Consider the following 16,121-nt stretch of genomic DNA (forward strand, 5'->3'; position numbering starts at 1 on the left):
ACTAGATTTCTTAAGCACAGTGGTTCTGAACCTTCCTAATGCTGTGACCCTTTAATACAGTTCCTCATGTTGTGGTGATCCCCAGCCATAAGATTATTTTGTTGCTACTTCATAACTGTAATTTTTCTACTGTTATGAATCTTAGTATAAATATCAGATATGCAGGATATTTGATATGTGACACCTGTAAAAGGGTCATTCAACCCCTAAAGGGGTCTCGCCCACAGGTTGAGAATCAAAGCTTTAGCAGAATCGTAGTATTAAGTTTTCCCCTTGGGCCATGCCCTAGTGTTCTTGGCCACCAGAGCAGATTTGGGTATGGGTTCCATCTCATGGAGTGGTCCTTGAATCAGACATTGGTAGGCTAGTCCCATGAGCTTTGTGCTGCTACTGCACTGATGCACTTGCATGCAGGTCATGATTGTAGATCAGAGTTTGTAGCTGGGTTGGCGTTTGTGTACTTTCTCATTTGGTAGCATGCAGACTATCTTCTATACCATGAACACTAGTCCATAGGGGTGAAGCTCTAGACAGGCGCCAACTCGAATTCTCCATCTTCAGTAAGTTGTGTAGGTGTGGTCTTCAGCTACAGGACATCAGTTCATGGAGAGCAACAAATAACTTTGGCAATAGCCTGGATTATTTGGGGGTTGCCATGGGGCCCTTTTGGCCAACAACTCAATTAGATGTAACCAATTCCTGGAACTGGAAGCTTCTTTTGGTGACAAGAGATGTCCAGTTGGGGTTCCATTTCCTTTATGTGGTATTTCATTTAGATCACTAACATATATGCATATATTTTGGGAAGCCTCTACTATATTAGGTTTCCATACACCTCCTCAAATGGCCCTTAATTTTAACTGTCTCTCACTTAATCCCTCCCTCCCCCTTTCATCCCTCCCCTCCCTGTTTGATTCTTCTAACCCATCCCACCCCCATCTATCCATAACTATTTCCTCTTTCCAGGGTGATCCAATCCCCCACTAGTCCCCTATTCTATATATAACTTCTGTGGTTATATGCATTATAGCCTGCTTATCAAAGACTTAGAGCTAGCATCCACATATAAGTGAATATATACCATATTTGTGTTTGGGGTATGAGTTACTTCACTCAGAACAATTTTTTTCTAGTTCTATCCATTTACCTACGAATTTCATGATTCCATTTTTTAACTAAGTAATACTCTATTGTGTAAATATATCACATTATTTTATCCACTCATCTGCTGACAGACATCTAGTCTCTTTCCACTTTCTGGTTATTATGAATAGAGCAGCAATGAATATGGTTGATCAAGTATCTCTGTAGAAGGATGAAGCATCCTTTGGGTATATGCCCAAATGTGGTATAGCTGGACTTTGAGGTAGATCTATTCCCAGCTTCTTGAGGCACTGCCACACTGATTCCCATGCTGGCTGTAAAAGTTTGAACTCCCAACAGCAATGGATGACTGTTTGCCTTACTCCACATCTTTGCCAACATGAGCTGACATTTGTTTTATTGATCTTGGCCATTCTGACTAGTTTAAGATGGAATCTCAAAGTAGTTTTGATTTGTATTTCCCTGATGACTAAGGATGTTGAACATTTCTTTGTTTCTCAGCCATATGTGTTTCCTCTTTTTGAGAATACTGTTTAGATCTGTACCCCATTTTTAATTGGGTTATTGTTTTCCTTTTATTCAAAATAGATTTTTTCAGACAATATATTCTAATTAGTTCCCTTCTCCCCACTTCCTCCCCATTTACCTCCCACGTGGATCCAGTCCCTTTCTGTCTCTTGTTAGAAAACAAACAGGTATCTAAGGAATAATAATGAAATACAATAAGATAAAACAAAAACAAACAATTGGAATAGAACAAAACAACCAAATAAGAAAAAAGCATAAGAAATTACATATATATGCAGACATACACACACACACACACACACACACACACACACACACACACACACACGTTCATACACACAGGAATCCGATAAAAACCACAAAAACAAAAGCCATAATAAGTATGCAAAGGAACTGTAAAGTGCCCCACTCCAAAGCCCTAACTTAACATTATGAGACAAAGAACTTCCAAAGATGCTGCTGAGTTAATTTTGTATTGGCATCTACTGCTGGGCATACAGCCTACCCTTAGCAGTAGTTTGTTTCCCTAATGAGACTCGCTTGAAGAAAACTAATTTTTCATTTGCAAGTGGCTATAAGTTGGAAATAGGCTCTGGGTTAGAGATGGAGCCATGTGTCTGTCCATTTCTCCTTTAATCTCTAGGGATCCATATGGTGCAAACCCATGCAGGACCTATGCATGCTGCCTCAGTCTCTGTGAGTTTATATGTGCACTACTCCTGATGTAACTAGAAGGCCTTGATTTATTGATGTCCTCCAACCCCTCTGGCTCTTACATTCTTTCCACTTCCTTTCCGTGAAATTCCCATGAGCCCCAAGGGGTGGGATTTGATGGGGACATCCCATTTAGGGCTGAGTGTCATGGTCTCTCACTCTCTCCATATTGTCTGTTGGTGTGGGGGGGGGGTGTCTCTGTATTTGTTCCCATCTGCTGCAGGAGGAGGAGTCTCTAATAATGGCTGAGAAAGGTACAAAGTGTCATTATTTGTTTTCTTAATGTGCACTTTTTTTTAGTTCTTCACACATTTTTAGATATTAGCCCTCTATAAGATACGTAGTTAGAAAATCTTTTCCCATTCTGCAGCCTGCTGCTTTGTCTAAAAGATGATGTCCTTTACTATACCGTAGCTTTTCAATTTCATGAGATGCTGTTTATTAACTGTTATTCTTAGTGCCTGTACTATTGATGTTCTTCTGTTCAGAAAGTACTTTTCTGTGTCAGTGAGTTCAAGACTATTCACCACTTTCTCTTCTATCACATTCAGTATATCTAGTCTTAAGTTGAGATCTTTGATCCATTTGGAGTTGAGCTTTGTACAGGGTGACAAGTGTGGATCTATTTGCATTCTTCTACATACAACCATCCAGTTTGACAGCACCATTTGCTGAATAGGCTGTCTTTTTTCTAGTGTGTGTCCATGGGTATGTGGACTTATGTCTGGGTCTTCAGTTCAATTCCAGTGATCAACATGGTCTATTTTGATGCCAATACTGTGCTGTTTCTCATACCACAGCTCCAAAGCACAATTGGAGGTCAGTAATGGAGATACTTCCAGCAGTTCTTTTATCAGGATTGTTTCAGCTATCCTATGTGTTGTTGTTGTTGTTGGGGCTTTTTGTTTTGTTTCTGTATTTCCATATGAAGCTGAAAACTATCCTTTCAAGTTCTGTGAAGAATTGTGTTGGAATTTTGTTGGTGATTGCACTGAATCTGTAGATTGCTTTTGGTAGTATGACCATTTTTACTATATTAATCCTACTGATCTCTGTGCATGAAAGATCTTTCCATCTTCTGATGTTTTCTTCAATTTCTGTATTCAATGTCTTAAAGTTTTTACATACAAGTCTTTCATTTGTTTGGTTAGTTACCCCAAGATATTTTATATTTTTGAAGCTTTTATAAAGGGTGGTTTCCCAATTTCTTTCTTAGTTCATTTGTCCTTTGTATATAGGAAGACTACTGATTTTTGTGTGTTAATTTTGTATCCTGCTACTTTGCTGTCAGCTGCAGAAGTTTCCTGGTGGAATTTTTAGGGTCACTTATGTATACTATCATATCATCTGCAAATACAGATACTTTGACTTCTCCCCTTACTACCTATATCCCCTAGATCTCCTTCAGTTGTCTTATTGCTCTAGCTAAAACTTCAAGTACTATACTGAATAGATTTGGAGAGAGTGAATCAGGAACTGTCTTGTTCCTGATTTTAATGGAAATGCTTTGAGTTTCTCTCCATTTATTTTGATGTTGGCTATGTGCTTTCTGTAAACTGCCTTTACAGTCTCTAGTCTCTCCAGGACTTTACCAAAAATATTTTTAGAACTTTTATATCTTTTTCTTACTTGATGGTTCCTTTTCTGCATTTTTAATAAAACTTATAAAGTATTTTTAATAATTATATTCAAACAAAAACTAAAGAAATTATATCAGAAACACAGAGAGCATGCTCATAACCTCTTAAATATCCAACAGATACAATTCATTGGTAGTGCTATGTTTGTTTTTTTTACTAAATTTAAATTATTTGCTAAAGAGTTAAGTCATATTATGACAGTCAATTAGAAACTGTTTTTGTTTCAAATTCATTGACCTTTCATTTGAGTCCATAATTCAACCAAAAAGCAGAATTAAAGTCAGGCATAGCTGTATCTTATTTGCTTTTGGGTCATCTGTTTATGTAAGCTGCTGTCACAAATGCATGCAACAGAAAAGTTATATTTTTGAAGTAATCAGACACATTAGGATGAGGTTTGTAAGGTTTTAAGCAGGTGTAAAAATCACCTTTTTCTCTATAATGTTTTAGAACTGTATCTACTGCAGCTTGTCAAATATAAGAACCTTATAAAACTTATTTTTCAAAAGAGGTAGCAATAGTGAAAAATTATGCTAAAATGCTTATAGTCACATATATATGAAATAATAAATATACAGACATATACACATATCTTAAATTCATAGTACTCAAGAGCCTTGAAAATATGCAATTATCAAAAATGATTTTGTTACTCGGTTTTTTCTTAGGATACAAGATGACAAAGACAGTCACCATGAAGGTACGCAGCTAGCTCAAATGGCAACGCATGGGACTCTCAACATACTTAGCGTGTAATTTCTAATAAAGCAAAGCATCTGGGTGTGGTGGTACATGCCTTTAATCGCAGCACTAACAATATTCAAGAGGCAGGTGGAGCTGTGTGAGTTCTAGGTCCGCCAAGACTACACAGTGAAACCTTCTCTCAAGAATGAAGTCAAACAAAGCAAGAAATTTCACATCATTTTATTTCTAAGACATAAGAAAGCTTGTGGGGGGAGGGGCGGGGATCAAAGCTGAAGCTTGCTGTCATAATTAGCTTTAACTAGCAACTTGACCCAGCCTAGCATCACCAGAGAAGGGAGTCTCTCACCTGAAAGATTAACAAGACTGGCATGTGGTCACATCCACAGGGGGTTATCTTGACAGTTAACTGATGCAGAAGTGCCTAGCCTACTGTGGGCAGCACCATTCCCTGGGCAGGTATTAAAGCTGGCCAAGCATGAGCCTGGGAACAAGCTAGCAAACAGCTGTTCCATCAAAGTTACTGCTTCAAGATCCTGCTGGAGTTCCTGCCTTGACTTCCTTCAATGATGGACTGTGACCTGCAAATATAGGCTAAATAAACACTTTCCTCCCCAAACAGCTTTTGATCAGAGTGTTTTATCATGACAGAAAGGCAACTAGAATGTCTGTTATTTAAATTAGATTATCATCCCTGCTCAAGAGTTAATCACCTGAGTTGTCATTACAAATGGGAATTTTAAATGTAGAATGGGATTGCTTCTGGGCTTTATCCTGGAACAAGCAAGAACAACCCTTTCCTTTGACACAGAATTTTCTTCTGTTTAGGAATAAACAAGGAAGAGACAAGGGCAGAGAAGGGCAGAAGAGAATAAGAGTTTCAACAATATATTTCTTAGCATTTTTCTTTAATTCTGACATAATCTCTTAAAATTTTAATGACTTTTGTATTTAACATCTTTTAATTCAGATATACTTGCAGAGGTCCTATTAATTTTTGTAAATTACCAAGTTTAATTATTTTAGATGATTTTAAATTCTAATTAAATCATTCTGCCCATTTATGACATTTTTAAAAATTGTACTGCCTAGGAAAGCTTGTTAAAATGTGCAAAATTAGTCAATTTGGAGACAGTTAATATTACCCATTAAGGGAAATATAAATTCAAGTTTTCTTTAATTAGATTTTCCCTTTAAAAATAATTGTGAGTTGAAAATTTGATAAATTAAAACATTTATCAAATTCAGCTAGTATAACAAATAATCTGTTTTTCTGGACATGTCTCTCCTTTCTTCAGATTAGATATGGGAGGAATGTCCAGTGGGGGGGGGGGGGGGGAAGACTGACAGCAAATTATCAAACAAGCATGATTTCAGAGGTCTAAAAACATAAAAAATGGAATGGCCAGACACTAAAAGGCTTTCAAAGCAATCAAATAAAATGAATTCCTTCAATTAAACGGTTTGAAGGCAAACCAAAAGGGTATTCAACAATATCCTACACCATCTCACAATAAACACATGGACCATCAACCAAACAAGGGAGAACTGAGCCCCATGAAGAACTCACCAGTATCCCATCACCCATGAAGAATGCTCCAGTATTCAACTGAGGAGGCATGCCAGATACTTGGAAATATAGGACCTCATACACCAAGCCCAGTAACTCCTCCAATGAAAAATGGATTGTCCTTGGGGCCCCACATCTGGGAACCATAACTACTGATTCAAAACCAAAGTTCTCACCTCAAAGAGAATAAAAGAGCATTTATTCTGCTGCCAAATGTGAGTGACCAGGGGCAAGGAACATGGATTCAGGTCTCCCTGAACATCATGTTTCACTGTGAAAGTAGTTACACGAGATTTTTATTGGGTATATAATAAAGAAAGTTATAAATGAAAGCAGTTTCAAACACATTAGTGGGAGCCACCGGTAGGCAGGTTACAGCAAAATTGGGAAAACTCTGTCAGGTTCAGGCACTATCTGTTGACATTCTCAGTTTTTGAACTGGTGAAAGCTATCGTAAGGTTTGATAGTTACAGGCTATTATTAGGTCAGACACAGACGTGAACTCTAAGCAGCTTTCAAAGGGACCAAAAATAGCCCAAGATAATTTGTCTCCTGTCTGCAACATCTTAACTCTCCATAATCTTAAAGTCCAATCATTTCATCTGGCCTTATAGAATCTTGAACAATGGTGCAGCTTTTCTCTCCAGGTGCAGTTAATTTGCCCCGCCCCTTCCACACACACATTTCTTTTCCTTTTTTCTCCTTCTGGGAACTTCAGTTCACACCATTGTCGAGGGCCGTGAGAGTATACAGCAGGTGATAACTAGTGTTCATACGTCAACCCACCAAATGAATGACTCTTTGACGGGAAGCCCCACCGGGCAAGGCCATGAGGTTACTGACTATAAATGACCAGTTGCTCCTTGTCTGTGTTTCTCTCCTGCGCCACTTCATTTCTTCCTAAGAACTGCATTCCTTCCTTAAGAACAGCTATGATGCCGGGCGTTGGTGGCGCACGCCTTTAATCCCAGCACTCGGGAGGCAGAGCCAGGCGGATCTCTGTGAGTTCGAGGCCAGCCTGGGCTACCAAGTGAGTTCCAGGAAAAGGCGCAAAGCTACACAGAGAAACCCTGTCTCGAAAAACCAAAAAAAAAAAAAAAAAAAAAAGAACAGCTATGATATCTCCCCATGTACCGTAATGTGTACATGTAATCTCATGATTACATCTCTTTTTTTTTTTTTTTTTTTTTTTTTGGTTTTTCGAGACAGGGTTTCTCTGTGTAGCTTTGCGCCTTTCCTGGATCTCTCTGTGTAGACCAGGCTGGCCTCGAACTCACAAAGATCCGCCTGCCTCTGCCTCCTGAGTACTGGGATTAAAGGCGTGAGCCACCACCGCCCGGCTACATCTCAATCTTATGGGCACACATAATTGTGGATAGTCAAGATGATGATTTCTTATTTAACTGTACAATTTTTATGAATAGAAACATACTAAAGTATGCTTTATACTAGGTCTATTGTTTCATGTGGACTGTAGACACCTAGAGGTCTTGTTCTCCATCCTTAGGCACTGACAAGGCAAAATTGGGCAGACAAAGTGTCCTCGTAGAACTTTCACAGAGTGGAATTGCAGGTGCCTGGCTTTGTTAGATCAAAACCCCTCAGAAAAATTATAACAAACTAGAAGTGGCAATGCAGGTGTCTGGCCTTGGTATATCTCAGTCCTTCAAGAGATCAATAGCACCTATGCTGCCCTAAGCTTCCTCCACCATCACCTCCCAACTCTGACTCAAAAACAACTAACACTTTGTATTTATTTCTGCACCAGTTTTTAATGCAAGATTTTAGGCTCAGTAGACTAACTATGTATAGGTCCTGAGATTCAGGTGATTAACAGGAAAAAGGCTGTTAACTGACTAACCGTGTCCTGATATTATTAATCACATAAAATAGCACACATATTCTTTGCTTCTTCCTTAGATCTCTCACTGGTTCAGTTTCTTCCCTTGTAACCCTTGTAGCTATCCCTTTAAGAGATAGCCAGAACTTTTTACAACCTACAGCTGTTGTCAGCAACCAATTAAGCTGACCAAGTCTTTGCCAAGTGTGATTCTTATCAGAATGCTTGTCCCTGAAAGTTTGCCTTGTAGTTTTTACTAACGAATTGTTAATGAATGGATACATATATGCTTGGGAATTTGTAATGAGTAGTAGAATAGAGATGTCATAGAATAAAGATGTAGTAGAATAAAAATGGAAGAAACAAAGAACACAACAATAAAGAGCACATAGAATGAAGAGCATTGGCCCATGTGTGTGAAGTTATAGAAATCTTTTGCTTTTCCCTCGCTCCTGGGAAGCATTTCTCAGCAGACCCTGGGTAGGGGCTGAGGGCAGGTACCTCAACGCCTACACATCATGGTGTCAAGTGCAAAGCTGTGGATCTGAGTTCAGAGGGCGCTGATTCCAGACTCCTATGTTTCAGGGCAAAGGATTGTACCAGGGGCACATGGTTAGAAAAGAGATATTATTAAGACAGTCAAAGTATTCCCAAAAATGGAAATGGAGTAAAGATCCAAAAGAGTTCCAGATGCACTGGGCCATGCAGTCAAGACCCTTTCTAGGACATTTATATAACGCTGGCCTCCCTCAAGTTTGTATATTGGAGGTTTTTCTCTCTCATGGTTTATTTCAGAGGAAGCCCAGGCAAAGAGCTTCCAGTCTTCCTCTGCAAACTGGCTTTATTCATATGTTAATCTTGATGTTTCAGTCTCCCTATTCTCCTGCCATGATATAAAAGAAAAACACAATCAGTCCCTGGAAAACTCCTTTAAGGTGTCACTACACCTGGTGTAACAAATGATGCACAGTGTGTGCGCATGGCCAAGGTGTCACTGCACCTGGTGTAACAAATGATGCACAGTGTGTGCGCATGGCCAAGGTGTCCCTGCACCTGGTGTCATATGACACATAGTGTATGCTTAAAGCAAGAGTCACTTCTCATTCTCTTAGTGTTTTTTCAAAGTAATGAATCTTAGAATTCAGGGGGTGGGGTGGGGTGGGGAGGCTGAGACAGGGATAGGAAAAAAAGGGGAAATGTAGCTGGCCTTTTCTTTGGGCTGCCAGCTCACAAAAAACAACACAGAGACTTGTAGCTGGAGAGCTTCTCTCCAGGTCCCGCCAAGACCTGGCAGTCCCGCAGCCCACTTATAAAACAAACACACAGACTCTTACATTATTTAAACTGTTTGGCCTAATGGCTCAGGCTTCTAGCTATCTAGTTCTTACATCTTAAATTAGCCAATTTCTATAAATCTATACCTTGCCACATGGCTCATGGCTTACCGGTATCTTACATGTTGGTACTCATAGCGGCGGCTGGCGGCGGCTTCCCTCTCAGCCTTCCTGTTCCCAGAATTCTCTTCCCTGCTTGTCCCGCCTATACTTCCTGCCTAGCTGCTGGCCAATCAGCATTTTATTTATACAGAGCGAAATCCACACCTGAGACTTATTATTAATTATGAAAGCTCAGCCTACTGCTTAGACTTGTCCCACAGCTTTTATAAATTAAATTAACCCATTTACATTAATCTACATTTTGCCTTGTGGCTTTTTATCTCTCTTCCATCTTGCACCTCCTGGTTCCTCTCCATGTCCTCTGGTGTCTCTCTGGCACCTAGATTTGATTCGCCTCCCCTTTCTCTCTCTCTCTCTCTCTCTCTCTCTCTCTCTCTCTCTCTCTCTCTCTCCCTCCCTCCCTCCCTCCCTCCCTCTCTCTCTCCCTCTGCTCCGCCTAACCTTTTCCTGCCTAGCTATTGGCCACTCAGCTTTTTATTAAACCAATCAGAAGGCGCCTTGGCAAAAACACATCTTCACAGTGTACAAAAAGATTATTCCACAGCAGAAAAAGGCTAGGAACTAGGAGTCAGAGAGACTCCTGGCAGATAGACAAGGGGAAAAGTATCTGAGCAGATTGATGTATTTTTACTAAAATACTTTAAATGGCCAATTTCCTGACTATTCTTCTTCAAGATGGAAACCTTGTGGGCTTTTTCCCACCAAAGGAAATGTTGTGGGAATTTCAAGTCTCCTATTGAGGGGCAGGGTGGGTGGAGCTCTTGTGGTGGGAAGAAATTAGCTTCCTTTTCTTTGTCTGGATTATCCAATTCCCCAAAATAGCCCAAACCAGCCAATTCAGGAGGAAAAAGGGAAGCTATTCCACTCCCAACAGAACAGCTCTGATTTTCCAAATTGGGACACCTCCCCACTCTAGAGAGTCTGTCTCTTTGCCACGTGTGAAGGACTATGTATATGCATGTGTGTTTCTGTTTTCAATAGCATGTGGCTGAGTATTACTCTTTAAATAGGTAAAGGGAAAAAACCCATTCCTGCAATCCTGATCAACACCACCATGATGGTATCAAAAGGGATAGAGGTAGGATGGACATATAGACTTGTGTGGTACTTAAGCATACAAATCATCCCGGTTATGTACTTGAAAAGGATTCAAGATATTATTTTTTCCTATGTGCTTCACAAGAATAATTAAGGAGATTGTAGTTTATTAGGTTTGGAATGGGATCTGCATTCCTAACAGGTATCCAGGAAGTGTCCTTGACACATAAACCTCACTCTGACAAGCATTGTAGATGACATCCTTCCATCCATAACCCTACACCCACACACTACTCTTATTCACTTTGTACTTCAATTTATCTGTCTTTAAGACGTGGAATCTCATTTAAGTTTCTCATGCTGGATTCCAACCCTGAGGTTAAGCCATCTTTCTGCTTCAGCTGCTTGGGTAGTTAGAGGTTCAGGTATCCAATTGTTCATTCTGAATGAATTACATTCTCTTGACAAATGAGATTTCTTTATATTATTATAATACATTAAGATGTCAAATACATTTGAAATAAAAGAGAATCCATCAATTTTTTGAGCTATGGAAATTAAGTAACCATAAAATAAATCATTACCAATAGTTCAAGATGGTCAAATTACAAATACAAAGAAAAAGTTTCTCTAATTTCATTTCTTTTTCTTCAGATTAATCAAGTCATTCAAAACTGGACCTATTTCCTTTTCAGTCTCAAATTCTGTGAGAACATGCTTTAACATTTTTTGTCTCCTTGACCACTGACTGTCAGGACAGGGTGGCTATCTGCTGTGTCATGAGGGCAGCCCTACGGCCAGACCTACGTGGTGAGAAACTGAACCCTTTGGGATGGTGAGAGGGGTAAGCTGGTAAAGACACTTGCTGCCAAACCCAGCAACCTGAAGTCAATTCCCGGAAATCACATGATGGAAGGGAGAGAACCATGATGAATGCATGTATGTGTGTGTGTGTGCGTGTGTGCATGTGTGTGTGTGTGCACACACACGCACACATGCACAAATATAAAAGGGAAAAAAAAACTAAACTGAAGCCACCAACCAGTAGCTAGTCAGGCCTGCCAACAACTATGTGAAGGAGGTGAGAAGATTATCTTTACCTCACTGAGCTCTGAAATGACTGCATTTTCATGACAAACCCTGAGTCAGAACCATACGGCTAACTGCAATATTATGAGGATCTGGATTCCTTACCCTCTGACACTGTGTGAGATAAGTGTTTTAAAGTAGCTAAATTCAGGGTAATTTATTATCTAGCATCGGACAGCTACTACCCAGAGCCTTGTCCTTAAGTGCTCTCTCAGTCCTAGCTGTACAGCATGTTCCTCATAGCTGCTATTCCTATATTCTCTGGAGTTCTCTTTACTTCTTATGAGACATTTCTTATTACATCAATCTCATTACAGTTAATAACAATTCTTTACATTAATTTTCCTCTATCAAACTTAGTAGTTTTCCTTCTTTGATTGGACCCTCACAAAATGCCACATAAAACTGATGCTGCTAGTTAAAAAACCATCTACACTTCACAACTACTGGATTACTTACCATAACCCAGCTCCTGGAGCTGGACTCAGTAACTCTGAACTGGATGGACACAGCAATTTCAGATAAAGGGCTGTTAAGATAAGTATTAAAAGTGTAACGGAGTGTAGCTAGAGTTTTCCTGCCTGGCCCACAGTCAGGACAAATCTCTCTCACCTGCCAGTCCCACAGCCGCTCTGACCTGACCAAGTAAACATAGAGACTTATATTGCTTACAAACTGTATGGCCATGGCAGGCTTCTTCCTAACTGTTCTTACAGCTTAAATTAATCCATTTCTATAAATCTATACCTTGCCATGTGGCTTGTGGCTTACCGGCATCTTCACATGCTGTTTGTCATGGTGGCGGCTGGCAGTGTCTCTCTGACTCAGCCTTCCACTTCCCAGCTTTATTCTCCTTGTCCCACCATACTTCCTGCCTGGCCACTGGCCAATCAGTGATTTATTTATTGACCAATCAGCAACACACTTGACATACAGACCATCCCACAGCAACGGAGAGAAACCACTACTACATCAGATCACCGCTTTCACAATATTTGGACTAATCCCCTTGGAATGTCTCCTTTTCATTTTCAAAGACAACACAATTTCCATTTCACTTTTTCTTTAGCTAATCACATAATCACAACACTGGTATGACACTGTCTTCATTACTGTTCTACTGCTGTGAAAAGACAGCATGACGAAGGCTAATTATAAAAGCCTTTAACTGGGGGTTGGCTACAGTTTCAGAAGCTCAGCAGGCTTCCCATTATGGCAGAGAGCATGGCAGGCAGGCATGGTGCTAGAGCAGTAGCTGAGACCTTACACCCTAATCCATAGGCAGAAAGCAGAGAAAGAGTGAGACTGGGCCTGGCCTGAGCTTTTGAAACCTCAAAGCTATATATGATAAACCTACATCCAACATCAAACTAAATGAGAAAAACTCAAAGCATTCCCACAAAAATCATGAACAAGACAAAAGACTCCCATGTTCTACAGTCCTCTTCAACAGAGTGCTTGAATTCTTAGCTAGGAGTAAAATGACAAAGAACAAAATAAAGGGAAACCAATTAAGAAAAGTCAAAAGTATCTCTAATAGCAGATGATGAAATCCTATACAAAAGAGACCCTTAGAGACTCCACCAACATCTCCTCAGAGCTGAGAAGCACTTCCGGCAATGTGGCAGTATACACAACTAACATAGGAAAATCAGCAGCCTCTCTGTGTACCAACGACAAAAGTACTGAAAAGAAAACCAGGTAATGAAATTCATTCACAATACACATACAGGCACGCACGTACAAAATACCCCGGAATAAATCCAGACAAGCAGTAAAGACCTCTACAGTGAAAACTTTAAGGCCCCAAAGAAAGAAACTGAAGAAGATACTAGAAAATGGGAATACCCCTCATGCATATGGATTGGGAAAATAAATATTGTGAAAATGGCCATCCTACCAAAAGCAATCTATACATTCAATGCAATCCTTATCAAAATTGCAAGCAATACTTTACTGTAATAGAAAATATAATGCTAAATCTCATATGGAAACACAAACAAGACAGGACAGCCAAACCAATCCTGGACAAAAAGGGGACTGCTGGCAGCAACACCACACCTGATTTCAGTTTTACTCCAGATCCATATTAATAGAAACGTCATGGTGCCTGAACACAACAGACATGTAGGTCAATGGAATATAATTGAGAACTCAGGTATAAATCCATGCTACTACATCTACATGGGTTTTGTTGTTGTTGTTTGTTTTTGACAAAAATGCCAAAAATCTCACTGGAAAAAAGAAGGCTTCTTAAACAAATGGTGCCATGTGGAGAGCAGATGAAGTCCAGAGTGAATGTGTATCATTGTCATGAGCATGGCCATGTCAAAGACCCCAGTGACTCAGACCACGCAAAGTGCACACCCTTCCCCAGGTCAGGATCAGGGAACTAGCAAAGCTTTCCCTATTCCAAGTACTGATGCTGATAGTATTGCAAAGATCAACAACATCTTCCTCCCTGAATGACTGCAACCGGAGATTGCTCCCTGGCAGAGAATCCCTACAAAGACTAGCCAACCCACCTCCCCATTCAGCTGAATGTAATAACCCACCTCCACACTCAGCTCTATAATAAATGCATTGAGTTTGGGCTGCTGAAAACAGCTCACCAGATACCGGCTTTTCCGTAGTATGTCTGTTGTTTCTTCATTCCCCCATTGCCCCATCGGGTCAATCCCAAAGCTGTGTAGGTCATGGTTGTGCTGGGAATATTGGGTATCAACTTTCAAAAGAAAGAAACTAGATCTTCATCTGCCACCCTGCACAAAACTACCTCAACATAAGATTTGATACTCTAAAACTACTAGAGGGAAGAGTAGGCAGTATACGTCAATGTACAGGCATGGGTAAGGACTTTTTAAATAGGGCTCCTGTAGCATAGGCATCATGGCCACAGTCAGCAAATGGGATGGATCTCAAAGGCAGCCCATGGAATAGGAAAAAATCTTTTCTAGCTACACACTCAAAAGATTTTTGTCTAGTTCCTAGAATATGCAAAGACTTAAAAAACAACAACAACAAAAAAAAATCATCCTAGGCATCAAGAAAACAGACAATTTTTTTTTTAAATGGGCTACATAGGACCAGAGCTATAATTGAACAATTAAGAGCATTTGCTGCTCTTGCAGAGGATCCAGGTTTGGTTCCTAGCACCCGAACAGTTGCTCACAACTGTCCACAACTACATTTGCAGAGGATGCAGCACCCTCTTCTTACCTCCTCAGTACTAGGCATGCACATGGCACACATGCAGGAAAAACACTTCCACAAAATGATTTTTTTTTTAAAGTGGAGGGGGCTATGTAACCGGAAAAAAAAAAAAAAGTTTCTCAAGACAAGTACTACAAATAGTAAACATTTTAAAAGGGTTTAACATCCTCAGCAATGAGTGACAAGCAGATTAAAATTACCTTAAAATTCCATCTCATCCCAGTCAGAATGCCCATCATCAATATAAATAACAAATGCTAGCATGGTTGTGGAGAAAAGGGTATCCTTTTACTCTGTTGGTGAGAGTGTAACCTGGTGCAGCCAATTTGGAAGTCAATCTAGAGGGTCCTCAAAAGGTAGAAATAAAAATACCTAATATGCTGAGCATGATAGAGCATATTTTTAATCCCAGCACTCAGGAGGCAGAGGCGAGGCAAGTGGATATCTGTGAATTCCAGGCCAGCTAGGGGCTACATAGAGAGACCCTGTTTCAAAAATAAATAAATAATGCTTTAATACAGCCATAGCACTCCTGGGTATATACCCAAAAGTTCCATATCACTATAAGTAACAGGTGAGAGCTTGGCCCTAAACAAGCCATGTGCACTACACCTTCTAAGATTTGGGAACGTTGAGGAAGAATGGTCAGAAAAAAATGTAAGAGCCAGAAGATAGGGAAGAAGAACGGGAAAATTCTGGCCTCTAAGACACGACGCAGCCAATGTAGCCAAGAGCTCAGAACTACTATAATTATTTGCACTGGATGTGAACAAGAAGGGCCCTCCCAACAGTCAGTCATGAATGAGGAGGGGCTCATGGGACCCTAACCCTTAATGCATTAGCTACAGACCGACTCGAGAAGAGAAGTAGCCATTGTCTTCAGTTGTGGACCCTAGCGAACCCACCGGGTTCCAAAGGATAATTCACACAGACGGTCCTGCTCAAGCCCAGGCAGACAGAAGCAAACAAGACATAAATGTGGAGGGAGCGATTAGTAGGGAAGGTGGCTGTATAGAGGGGTTAAGGAGATGAGAGACAGTGGGGTGGGAGCAACCAGAATGAATTAAATGCATGTATGAGATGATTACAGAACAAGATTAATTTAAAAGATTGAATAAGGTGTGACTTTAGCCTTTCTCCAAGTAAGGGCGTGCCCACAGGCAGGTGTGATAAAAAAAAAAAAAAAATCTACCTAACTAACGGCAAACAACAAATTTACTTTTTAG

General features: G+C 40.1%; 1 protein-coding gene across 1 annotated transcript in view; it reads right to left on the reverse strand.

Moving 5' to 3' along the window:
* Lancl2 (LanC like glutathione S-transferase 2) overlaps positions 1–16,121 on the reverse strand; it is a 60,015-nt gene that overhangs the window by 43,404 nt on the left and 490 nt on the right. The gene's annotated exons all lie outside the window — the stretch shown is intronic.

This window comes from Peromyscus eremicus, chromosome 3 (genome assembly GCF_949786415.1).
Source record: "Peromyscus eremicus chromosome 3, PerEre_H2_v1, whole genome shotgun sequence".
Taxonomy (NCBI): domain Eukaryota; kingdom Metazoa; phylum Chordata; class Mammalia; order Rodentia; family Cricetidae; genus Peromyscus; species Peromyscus eremicus.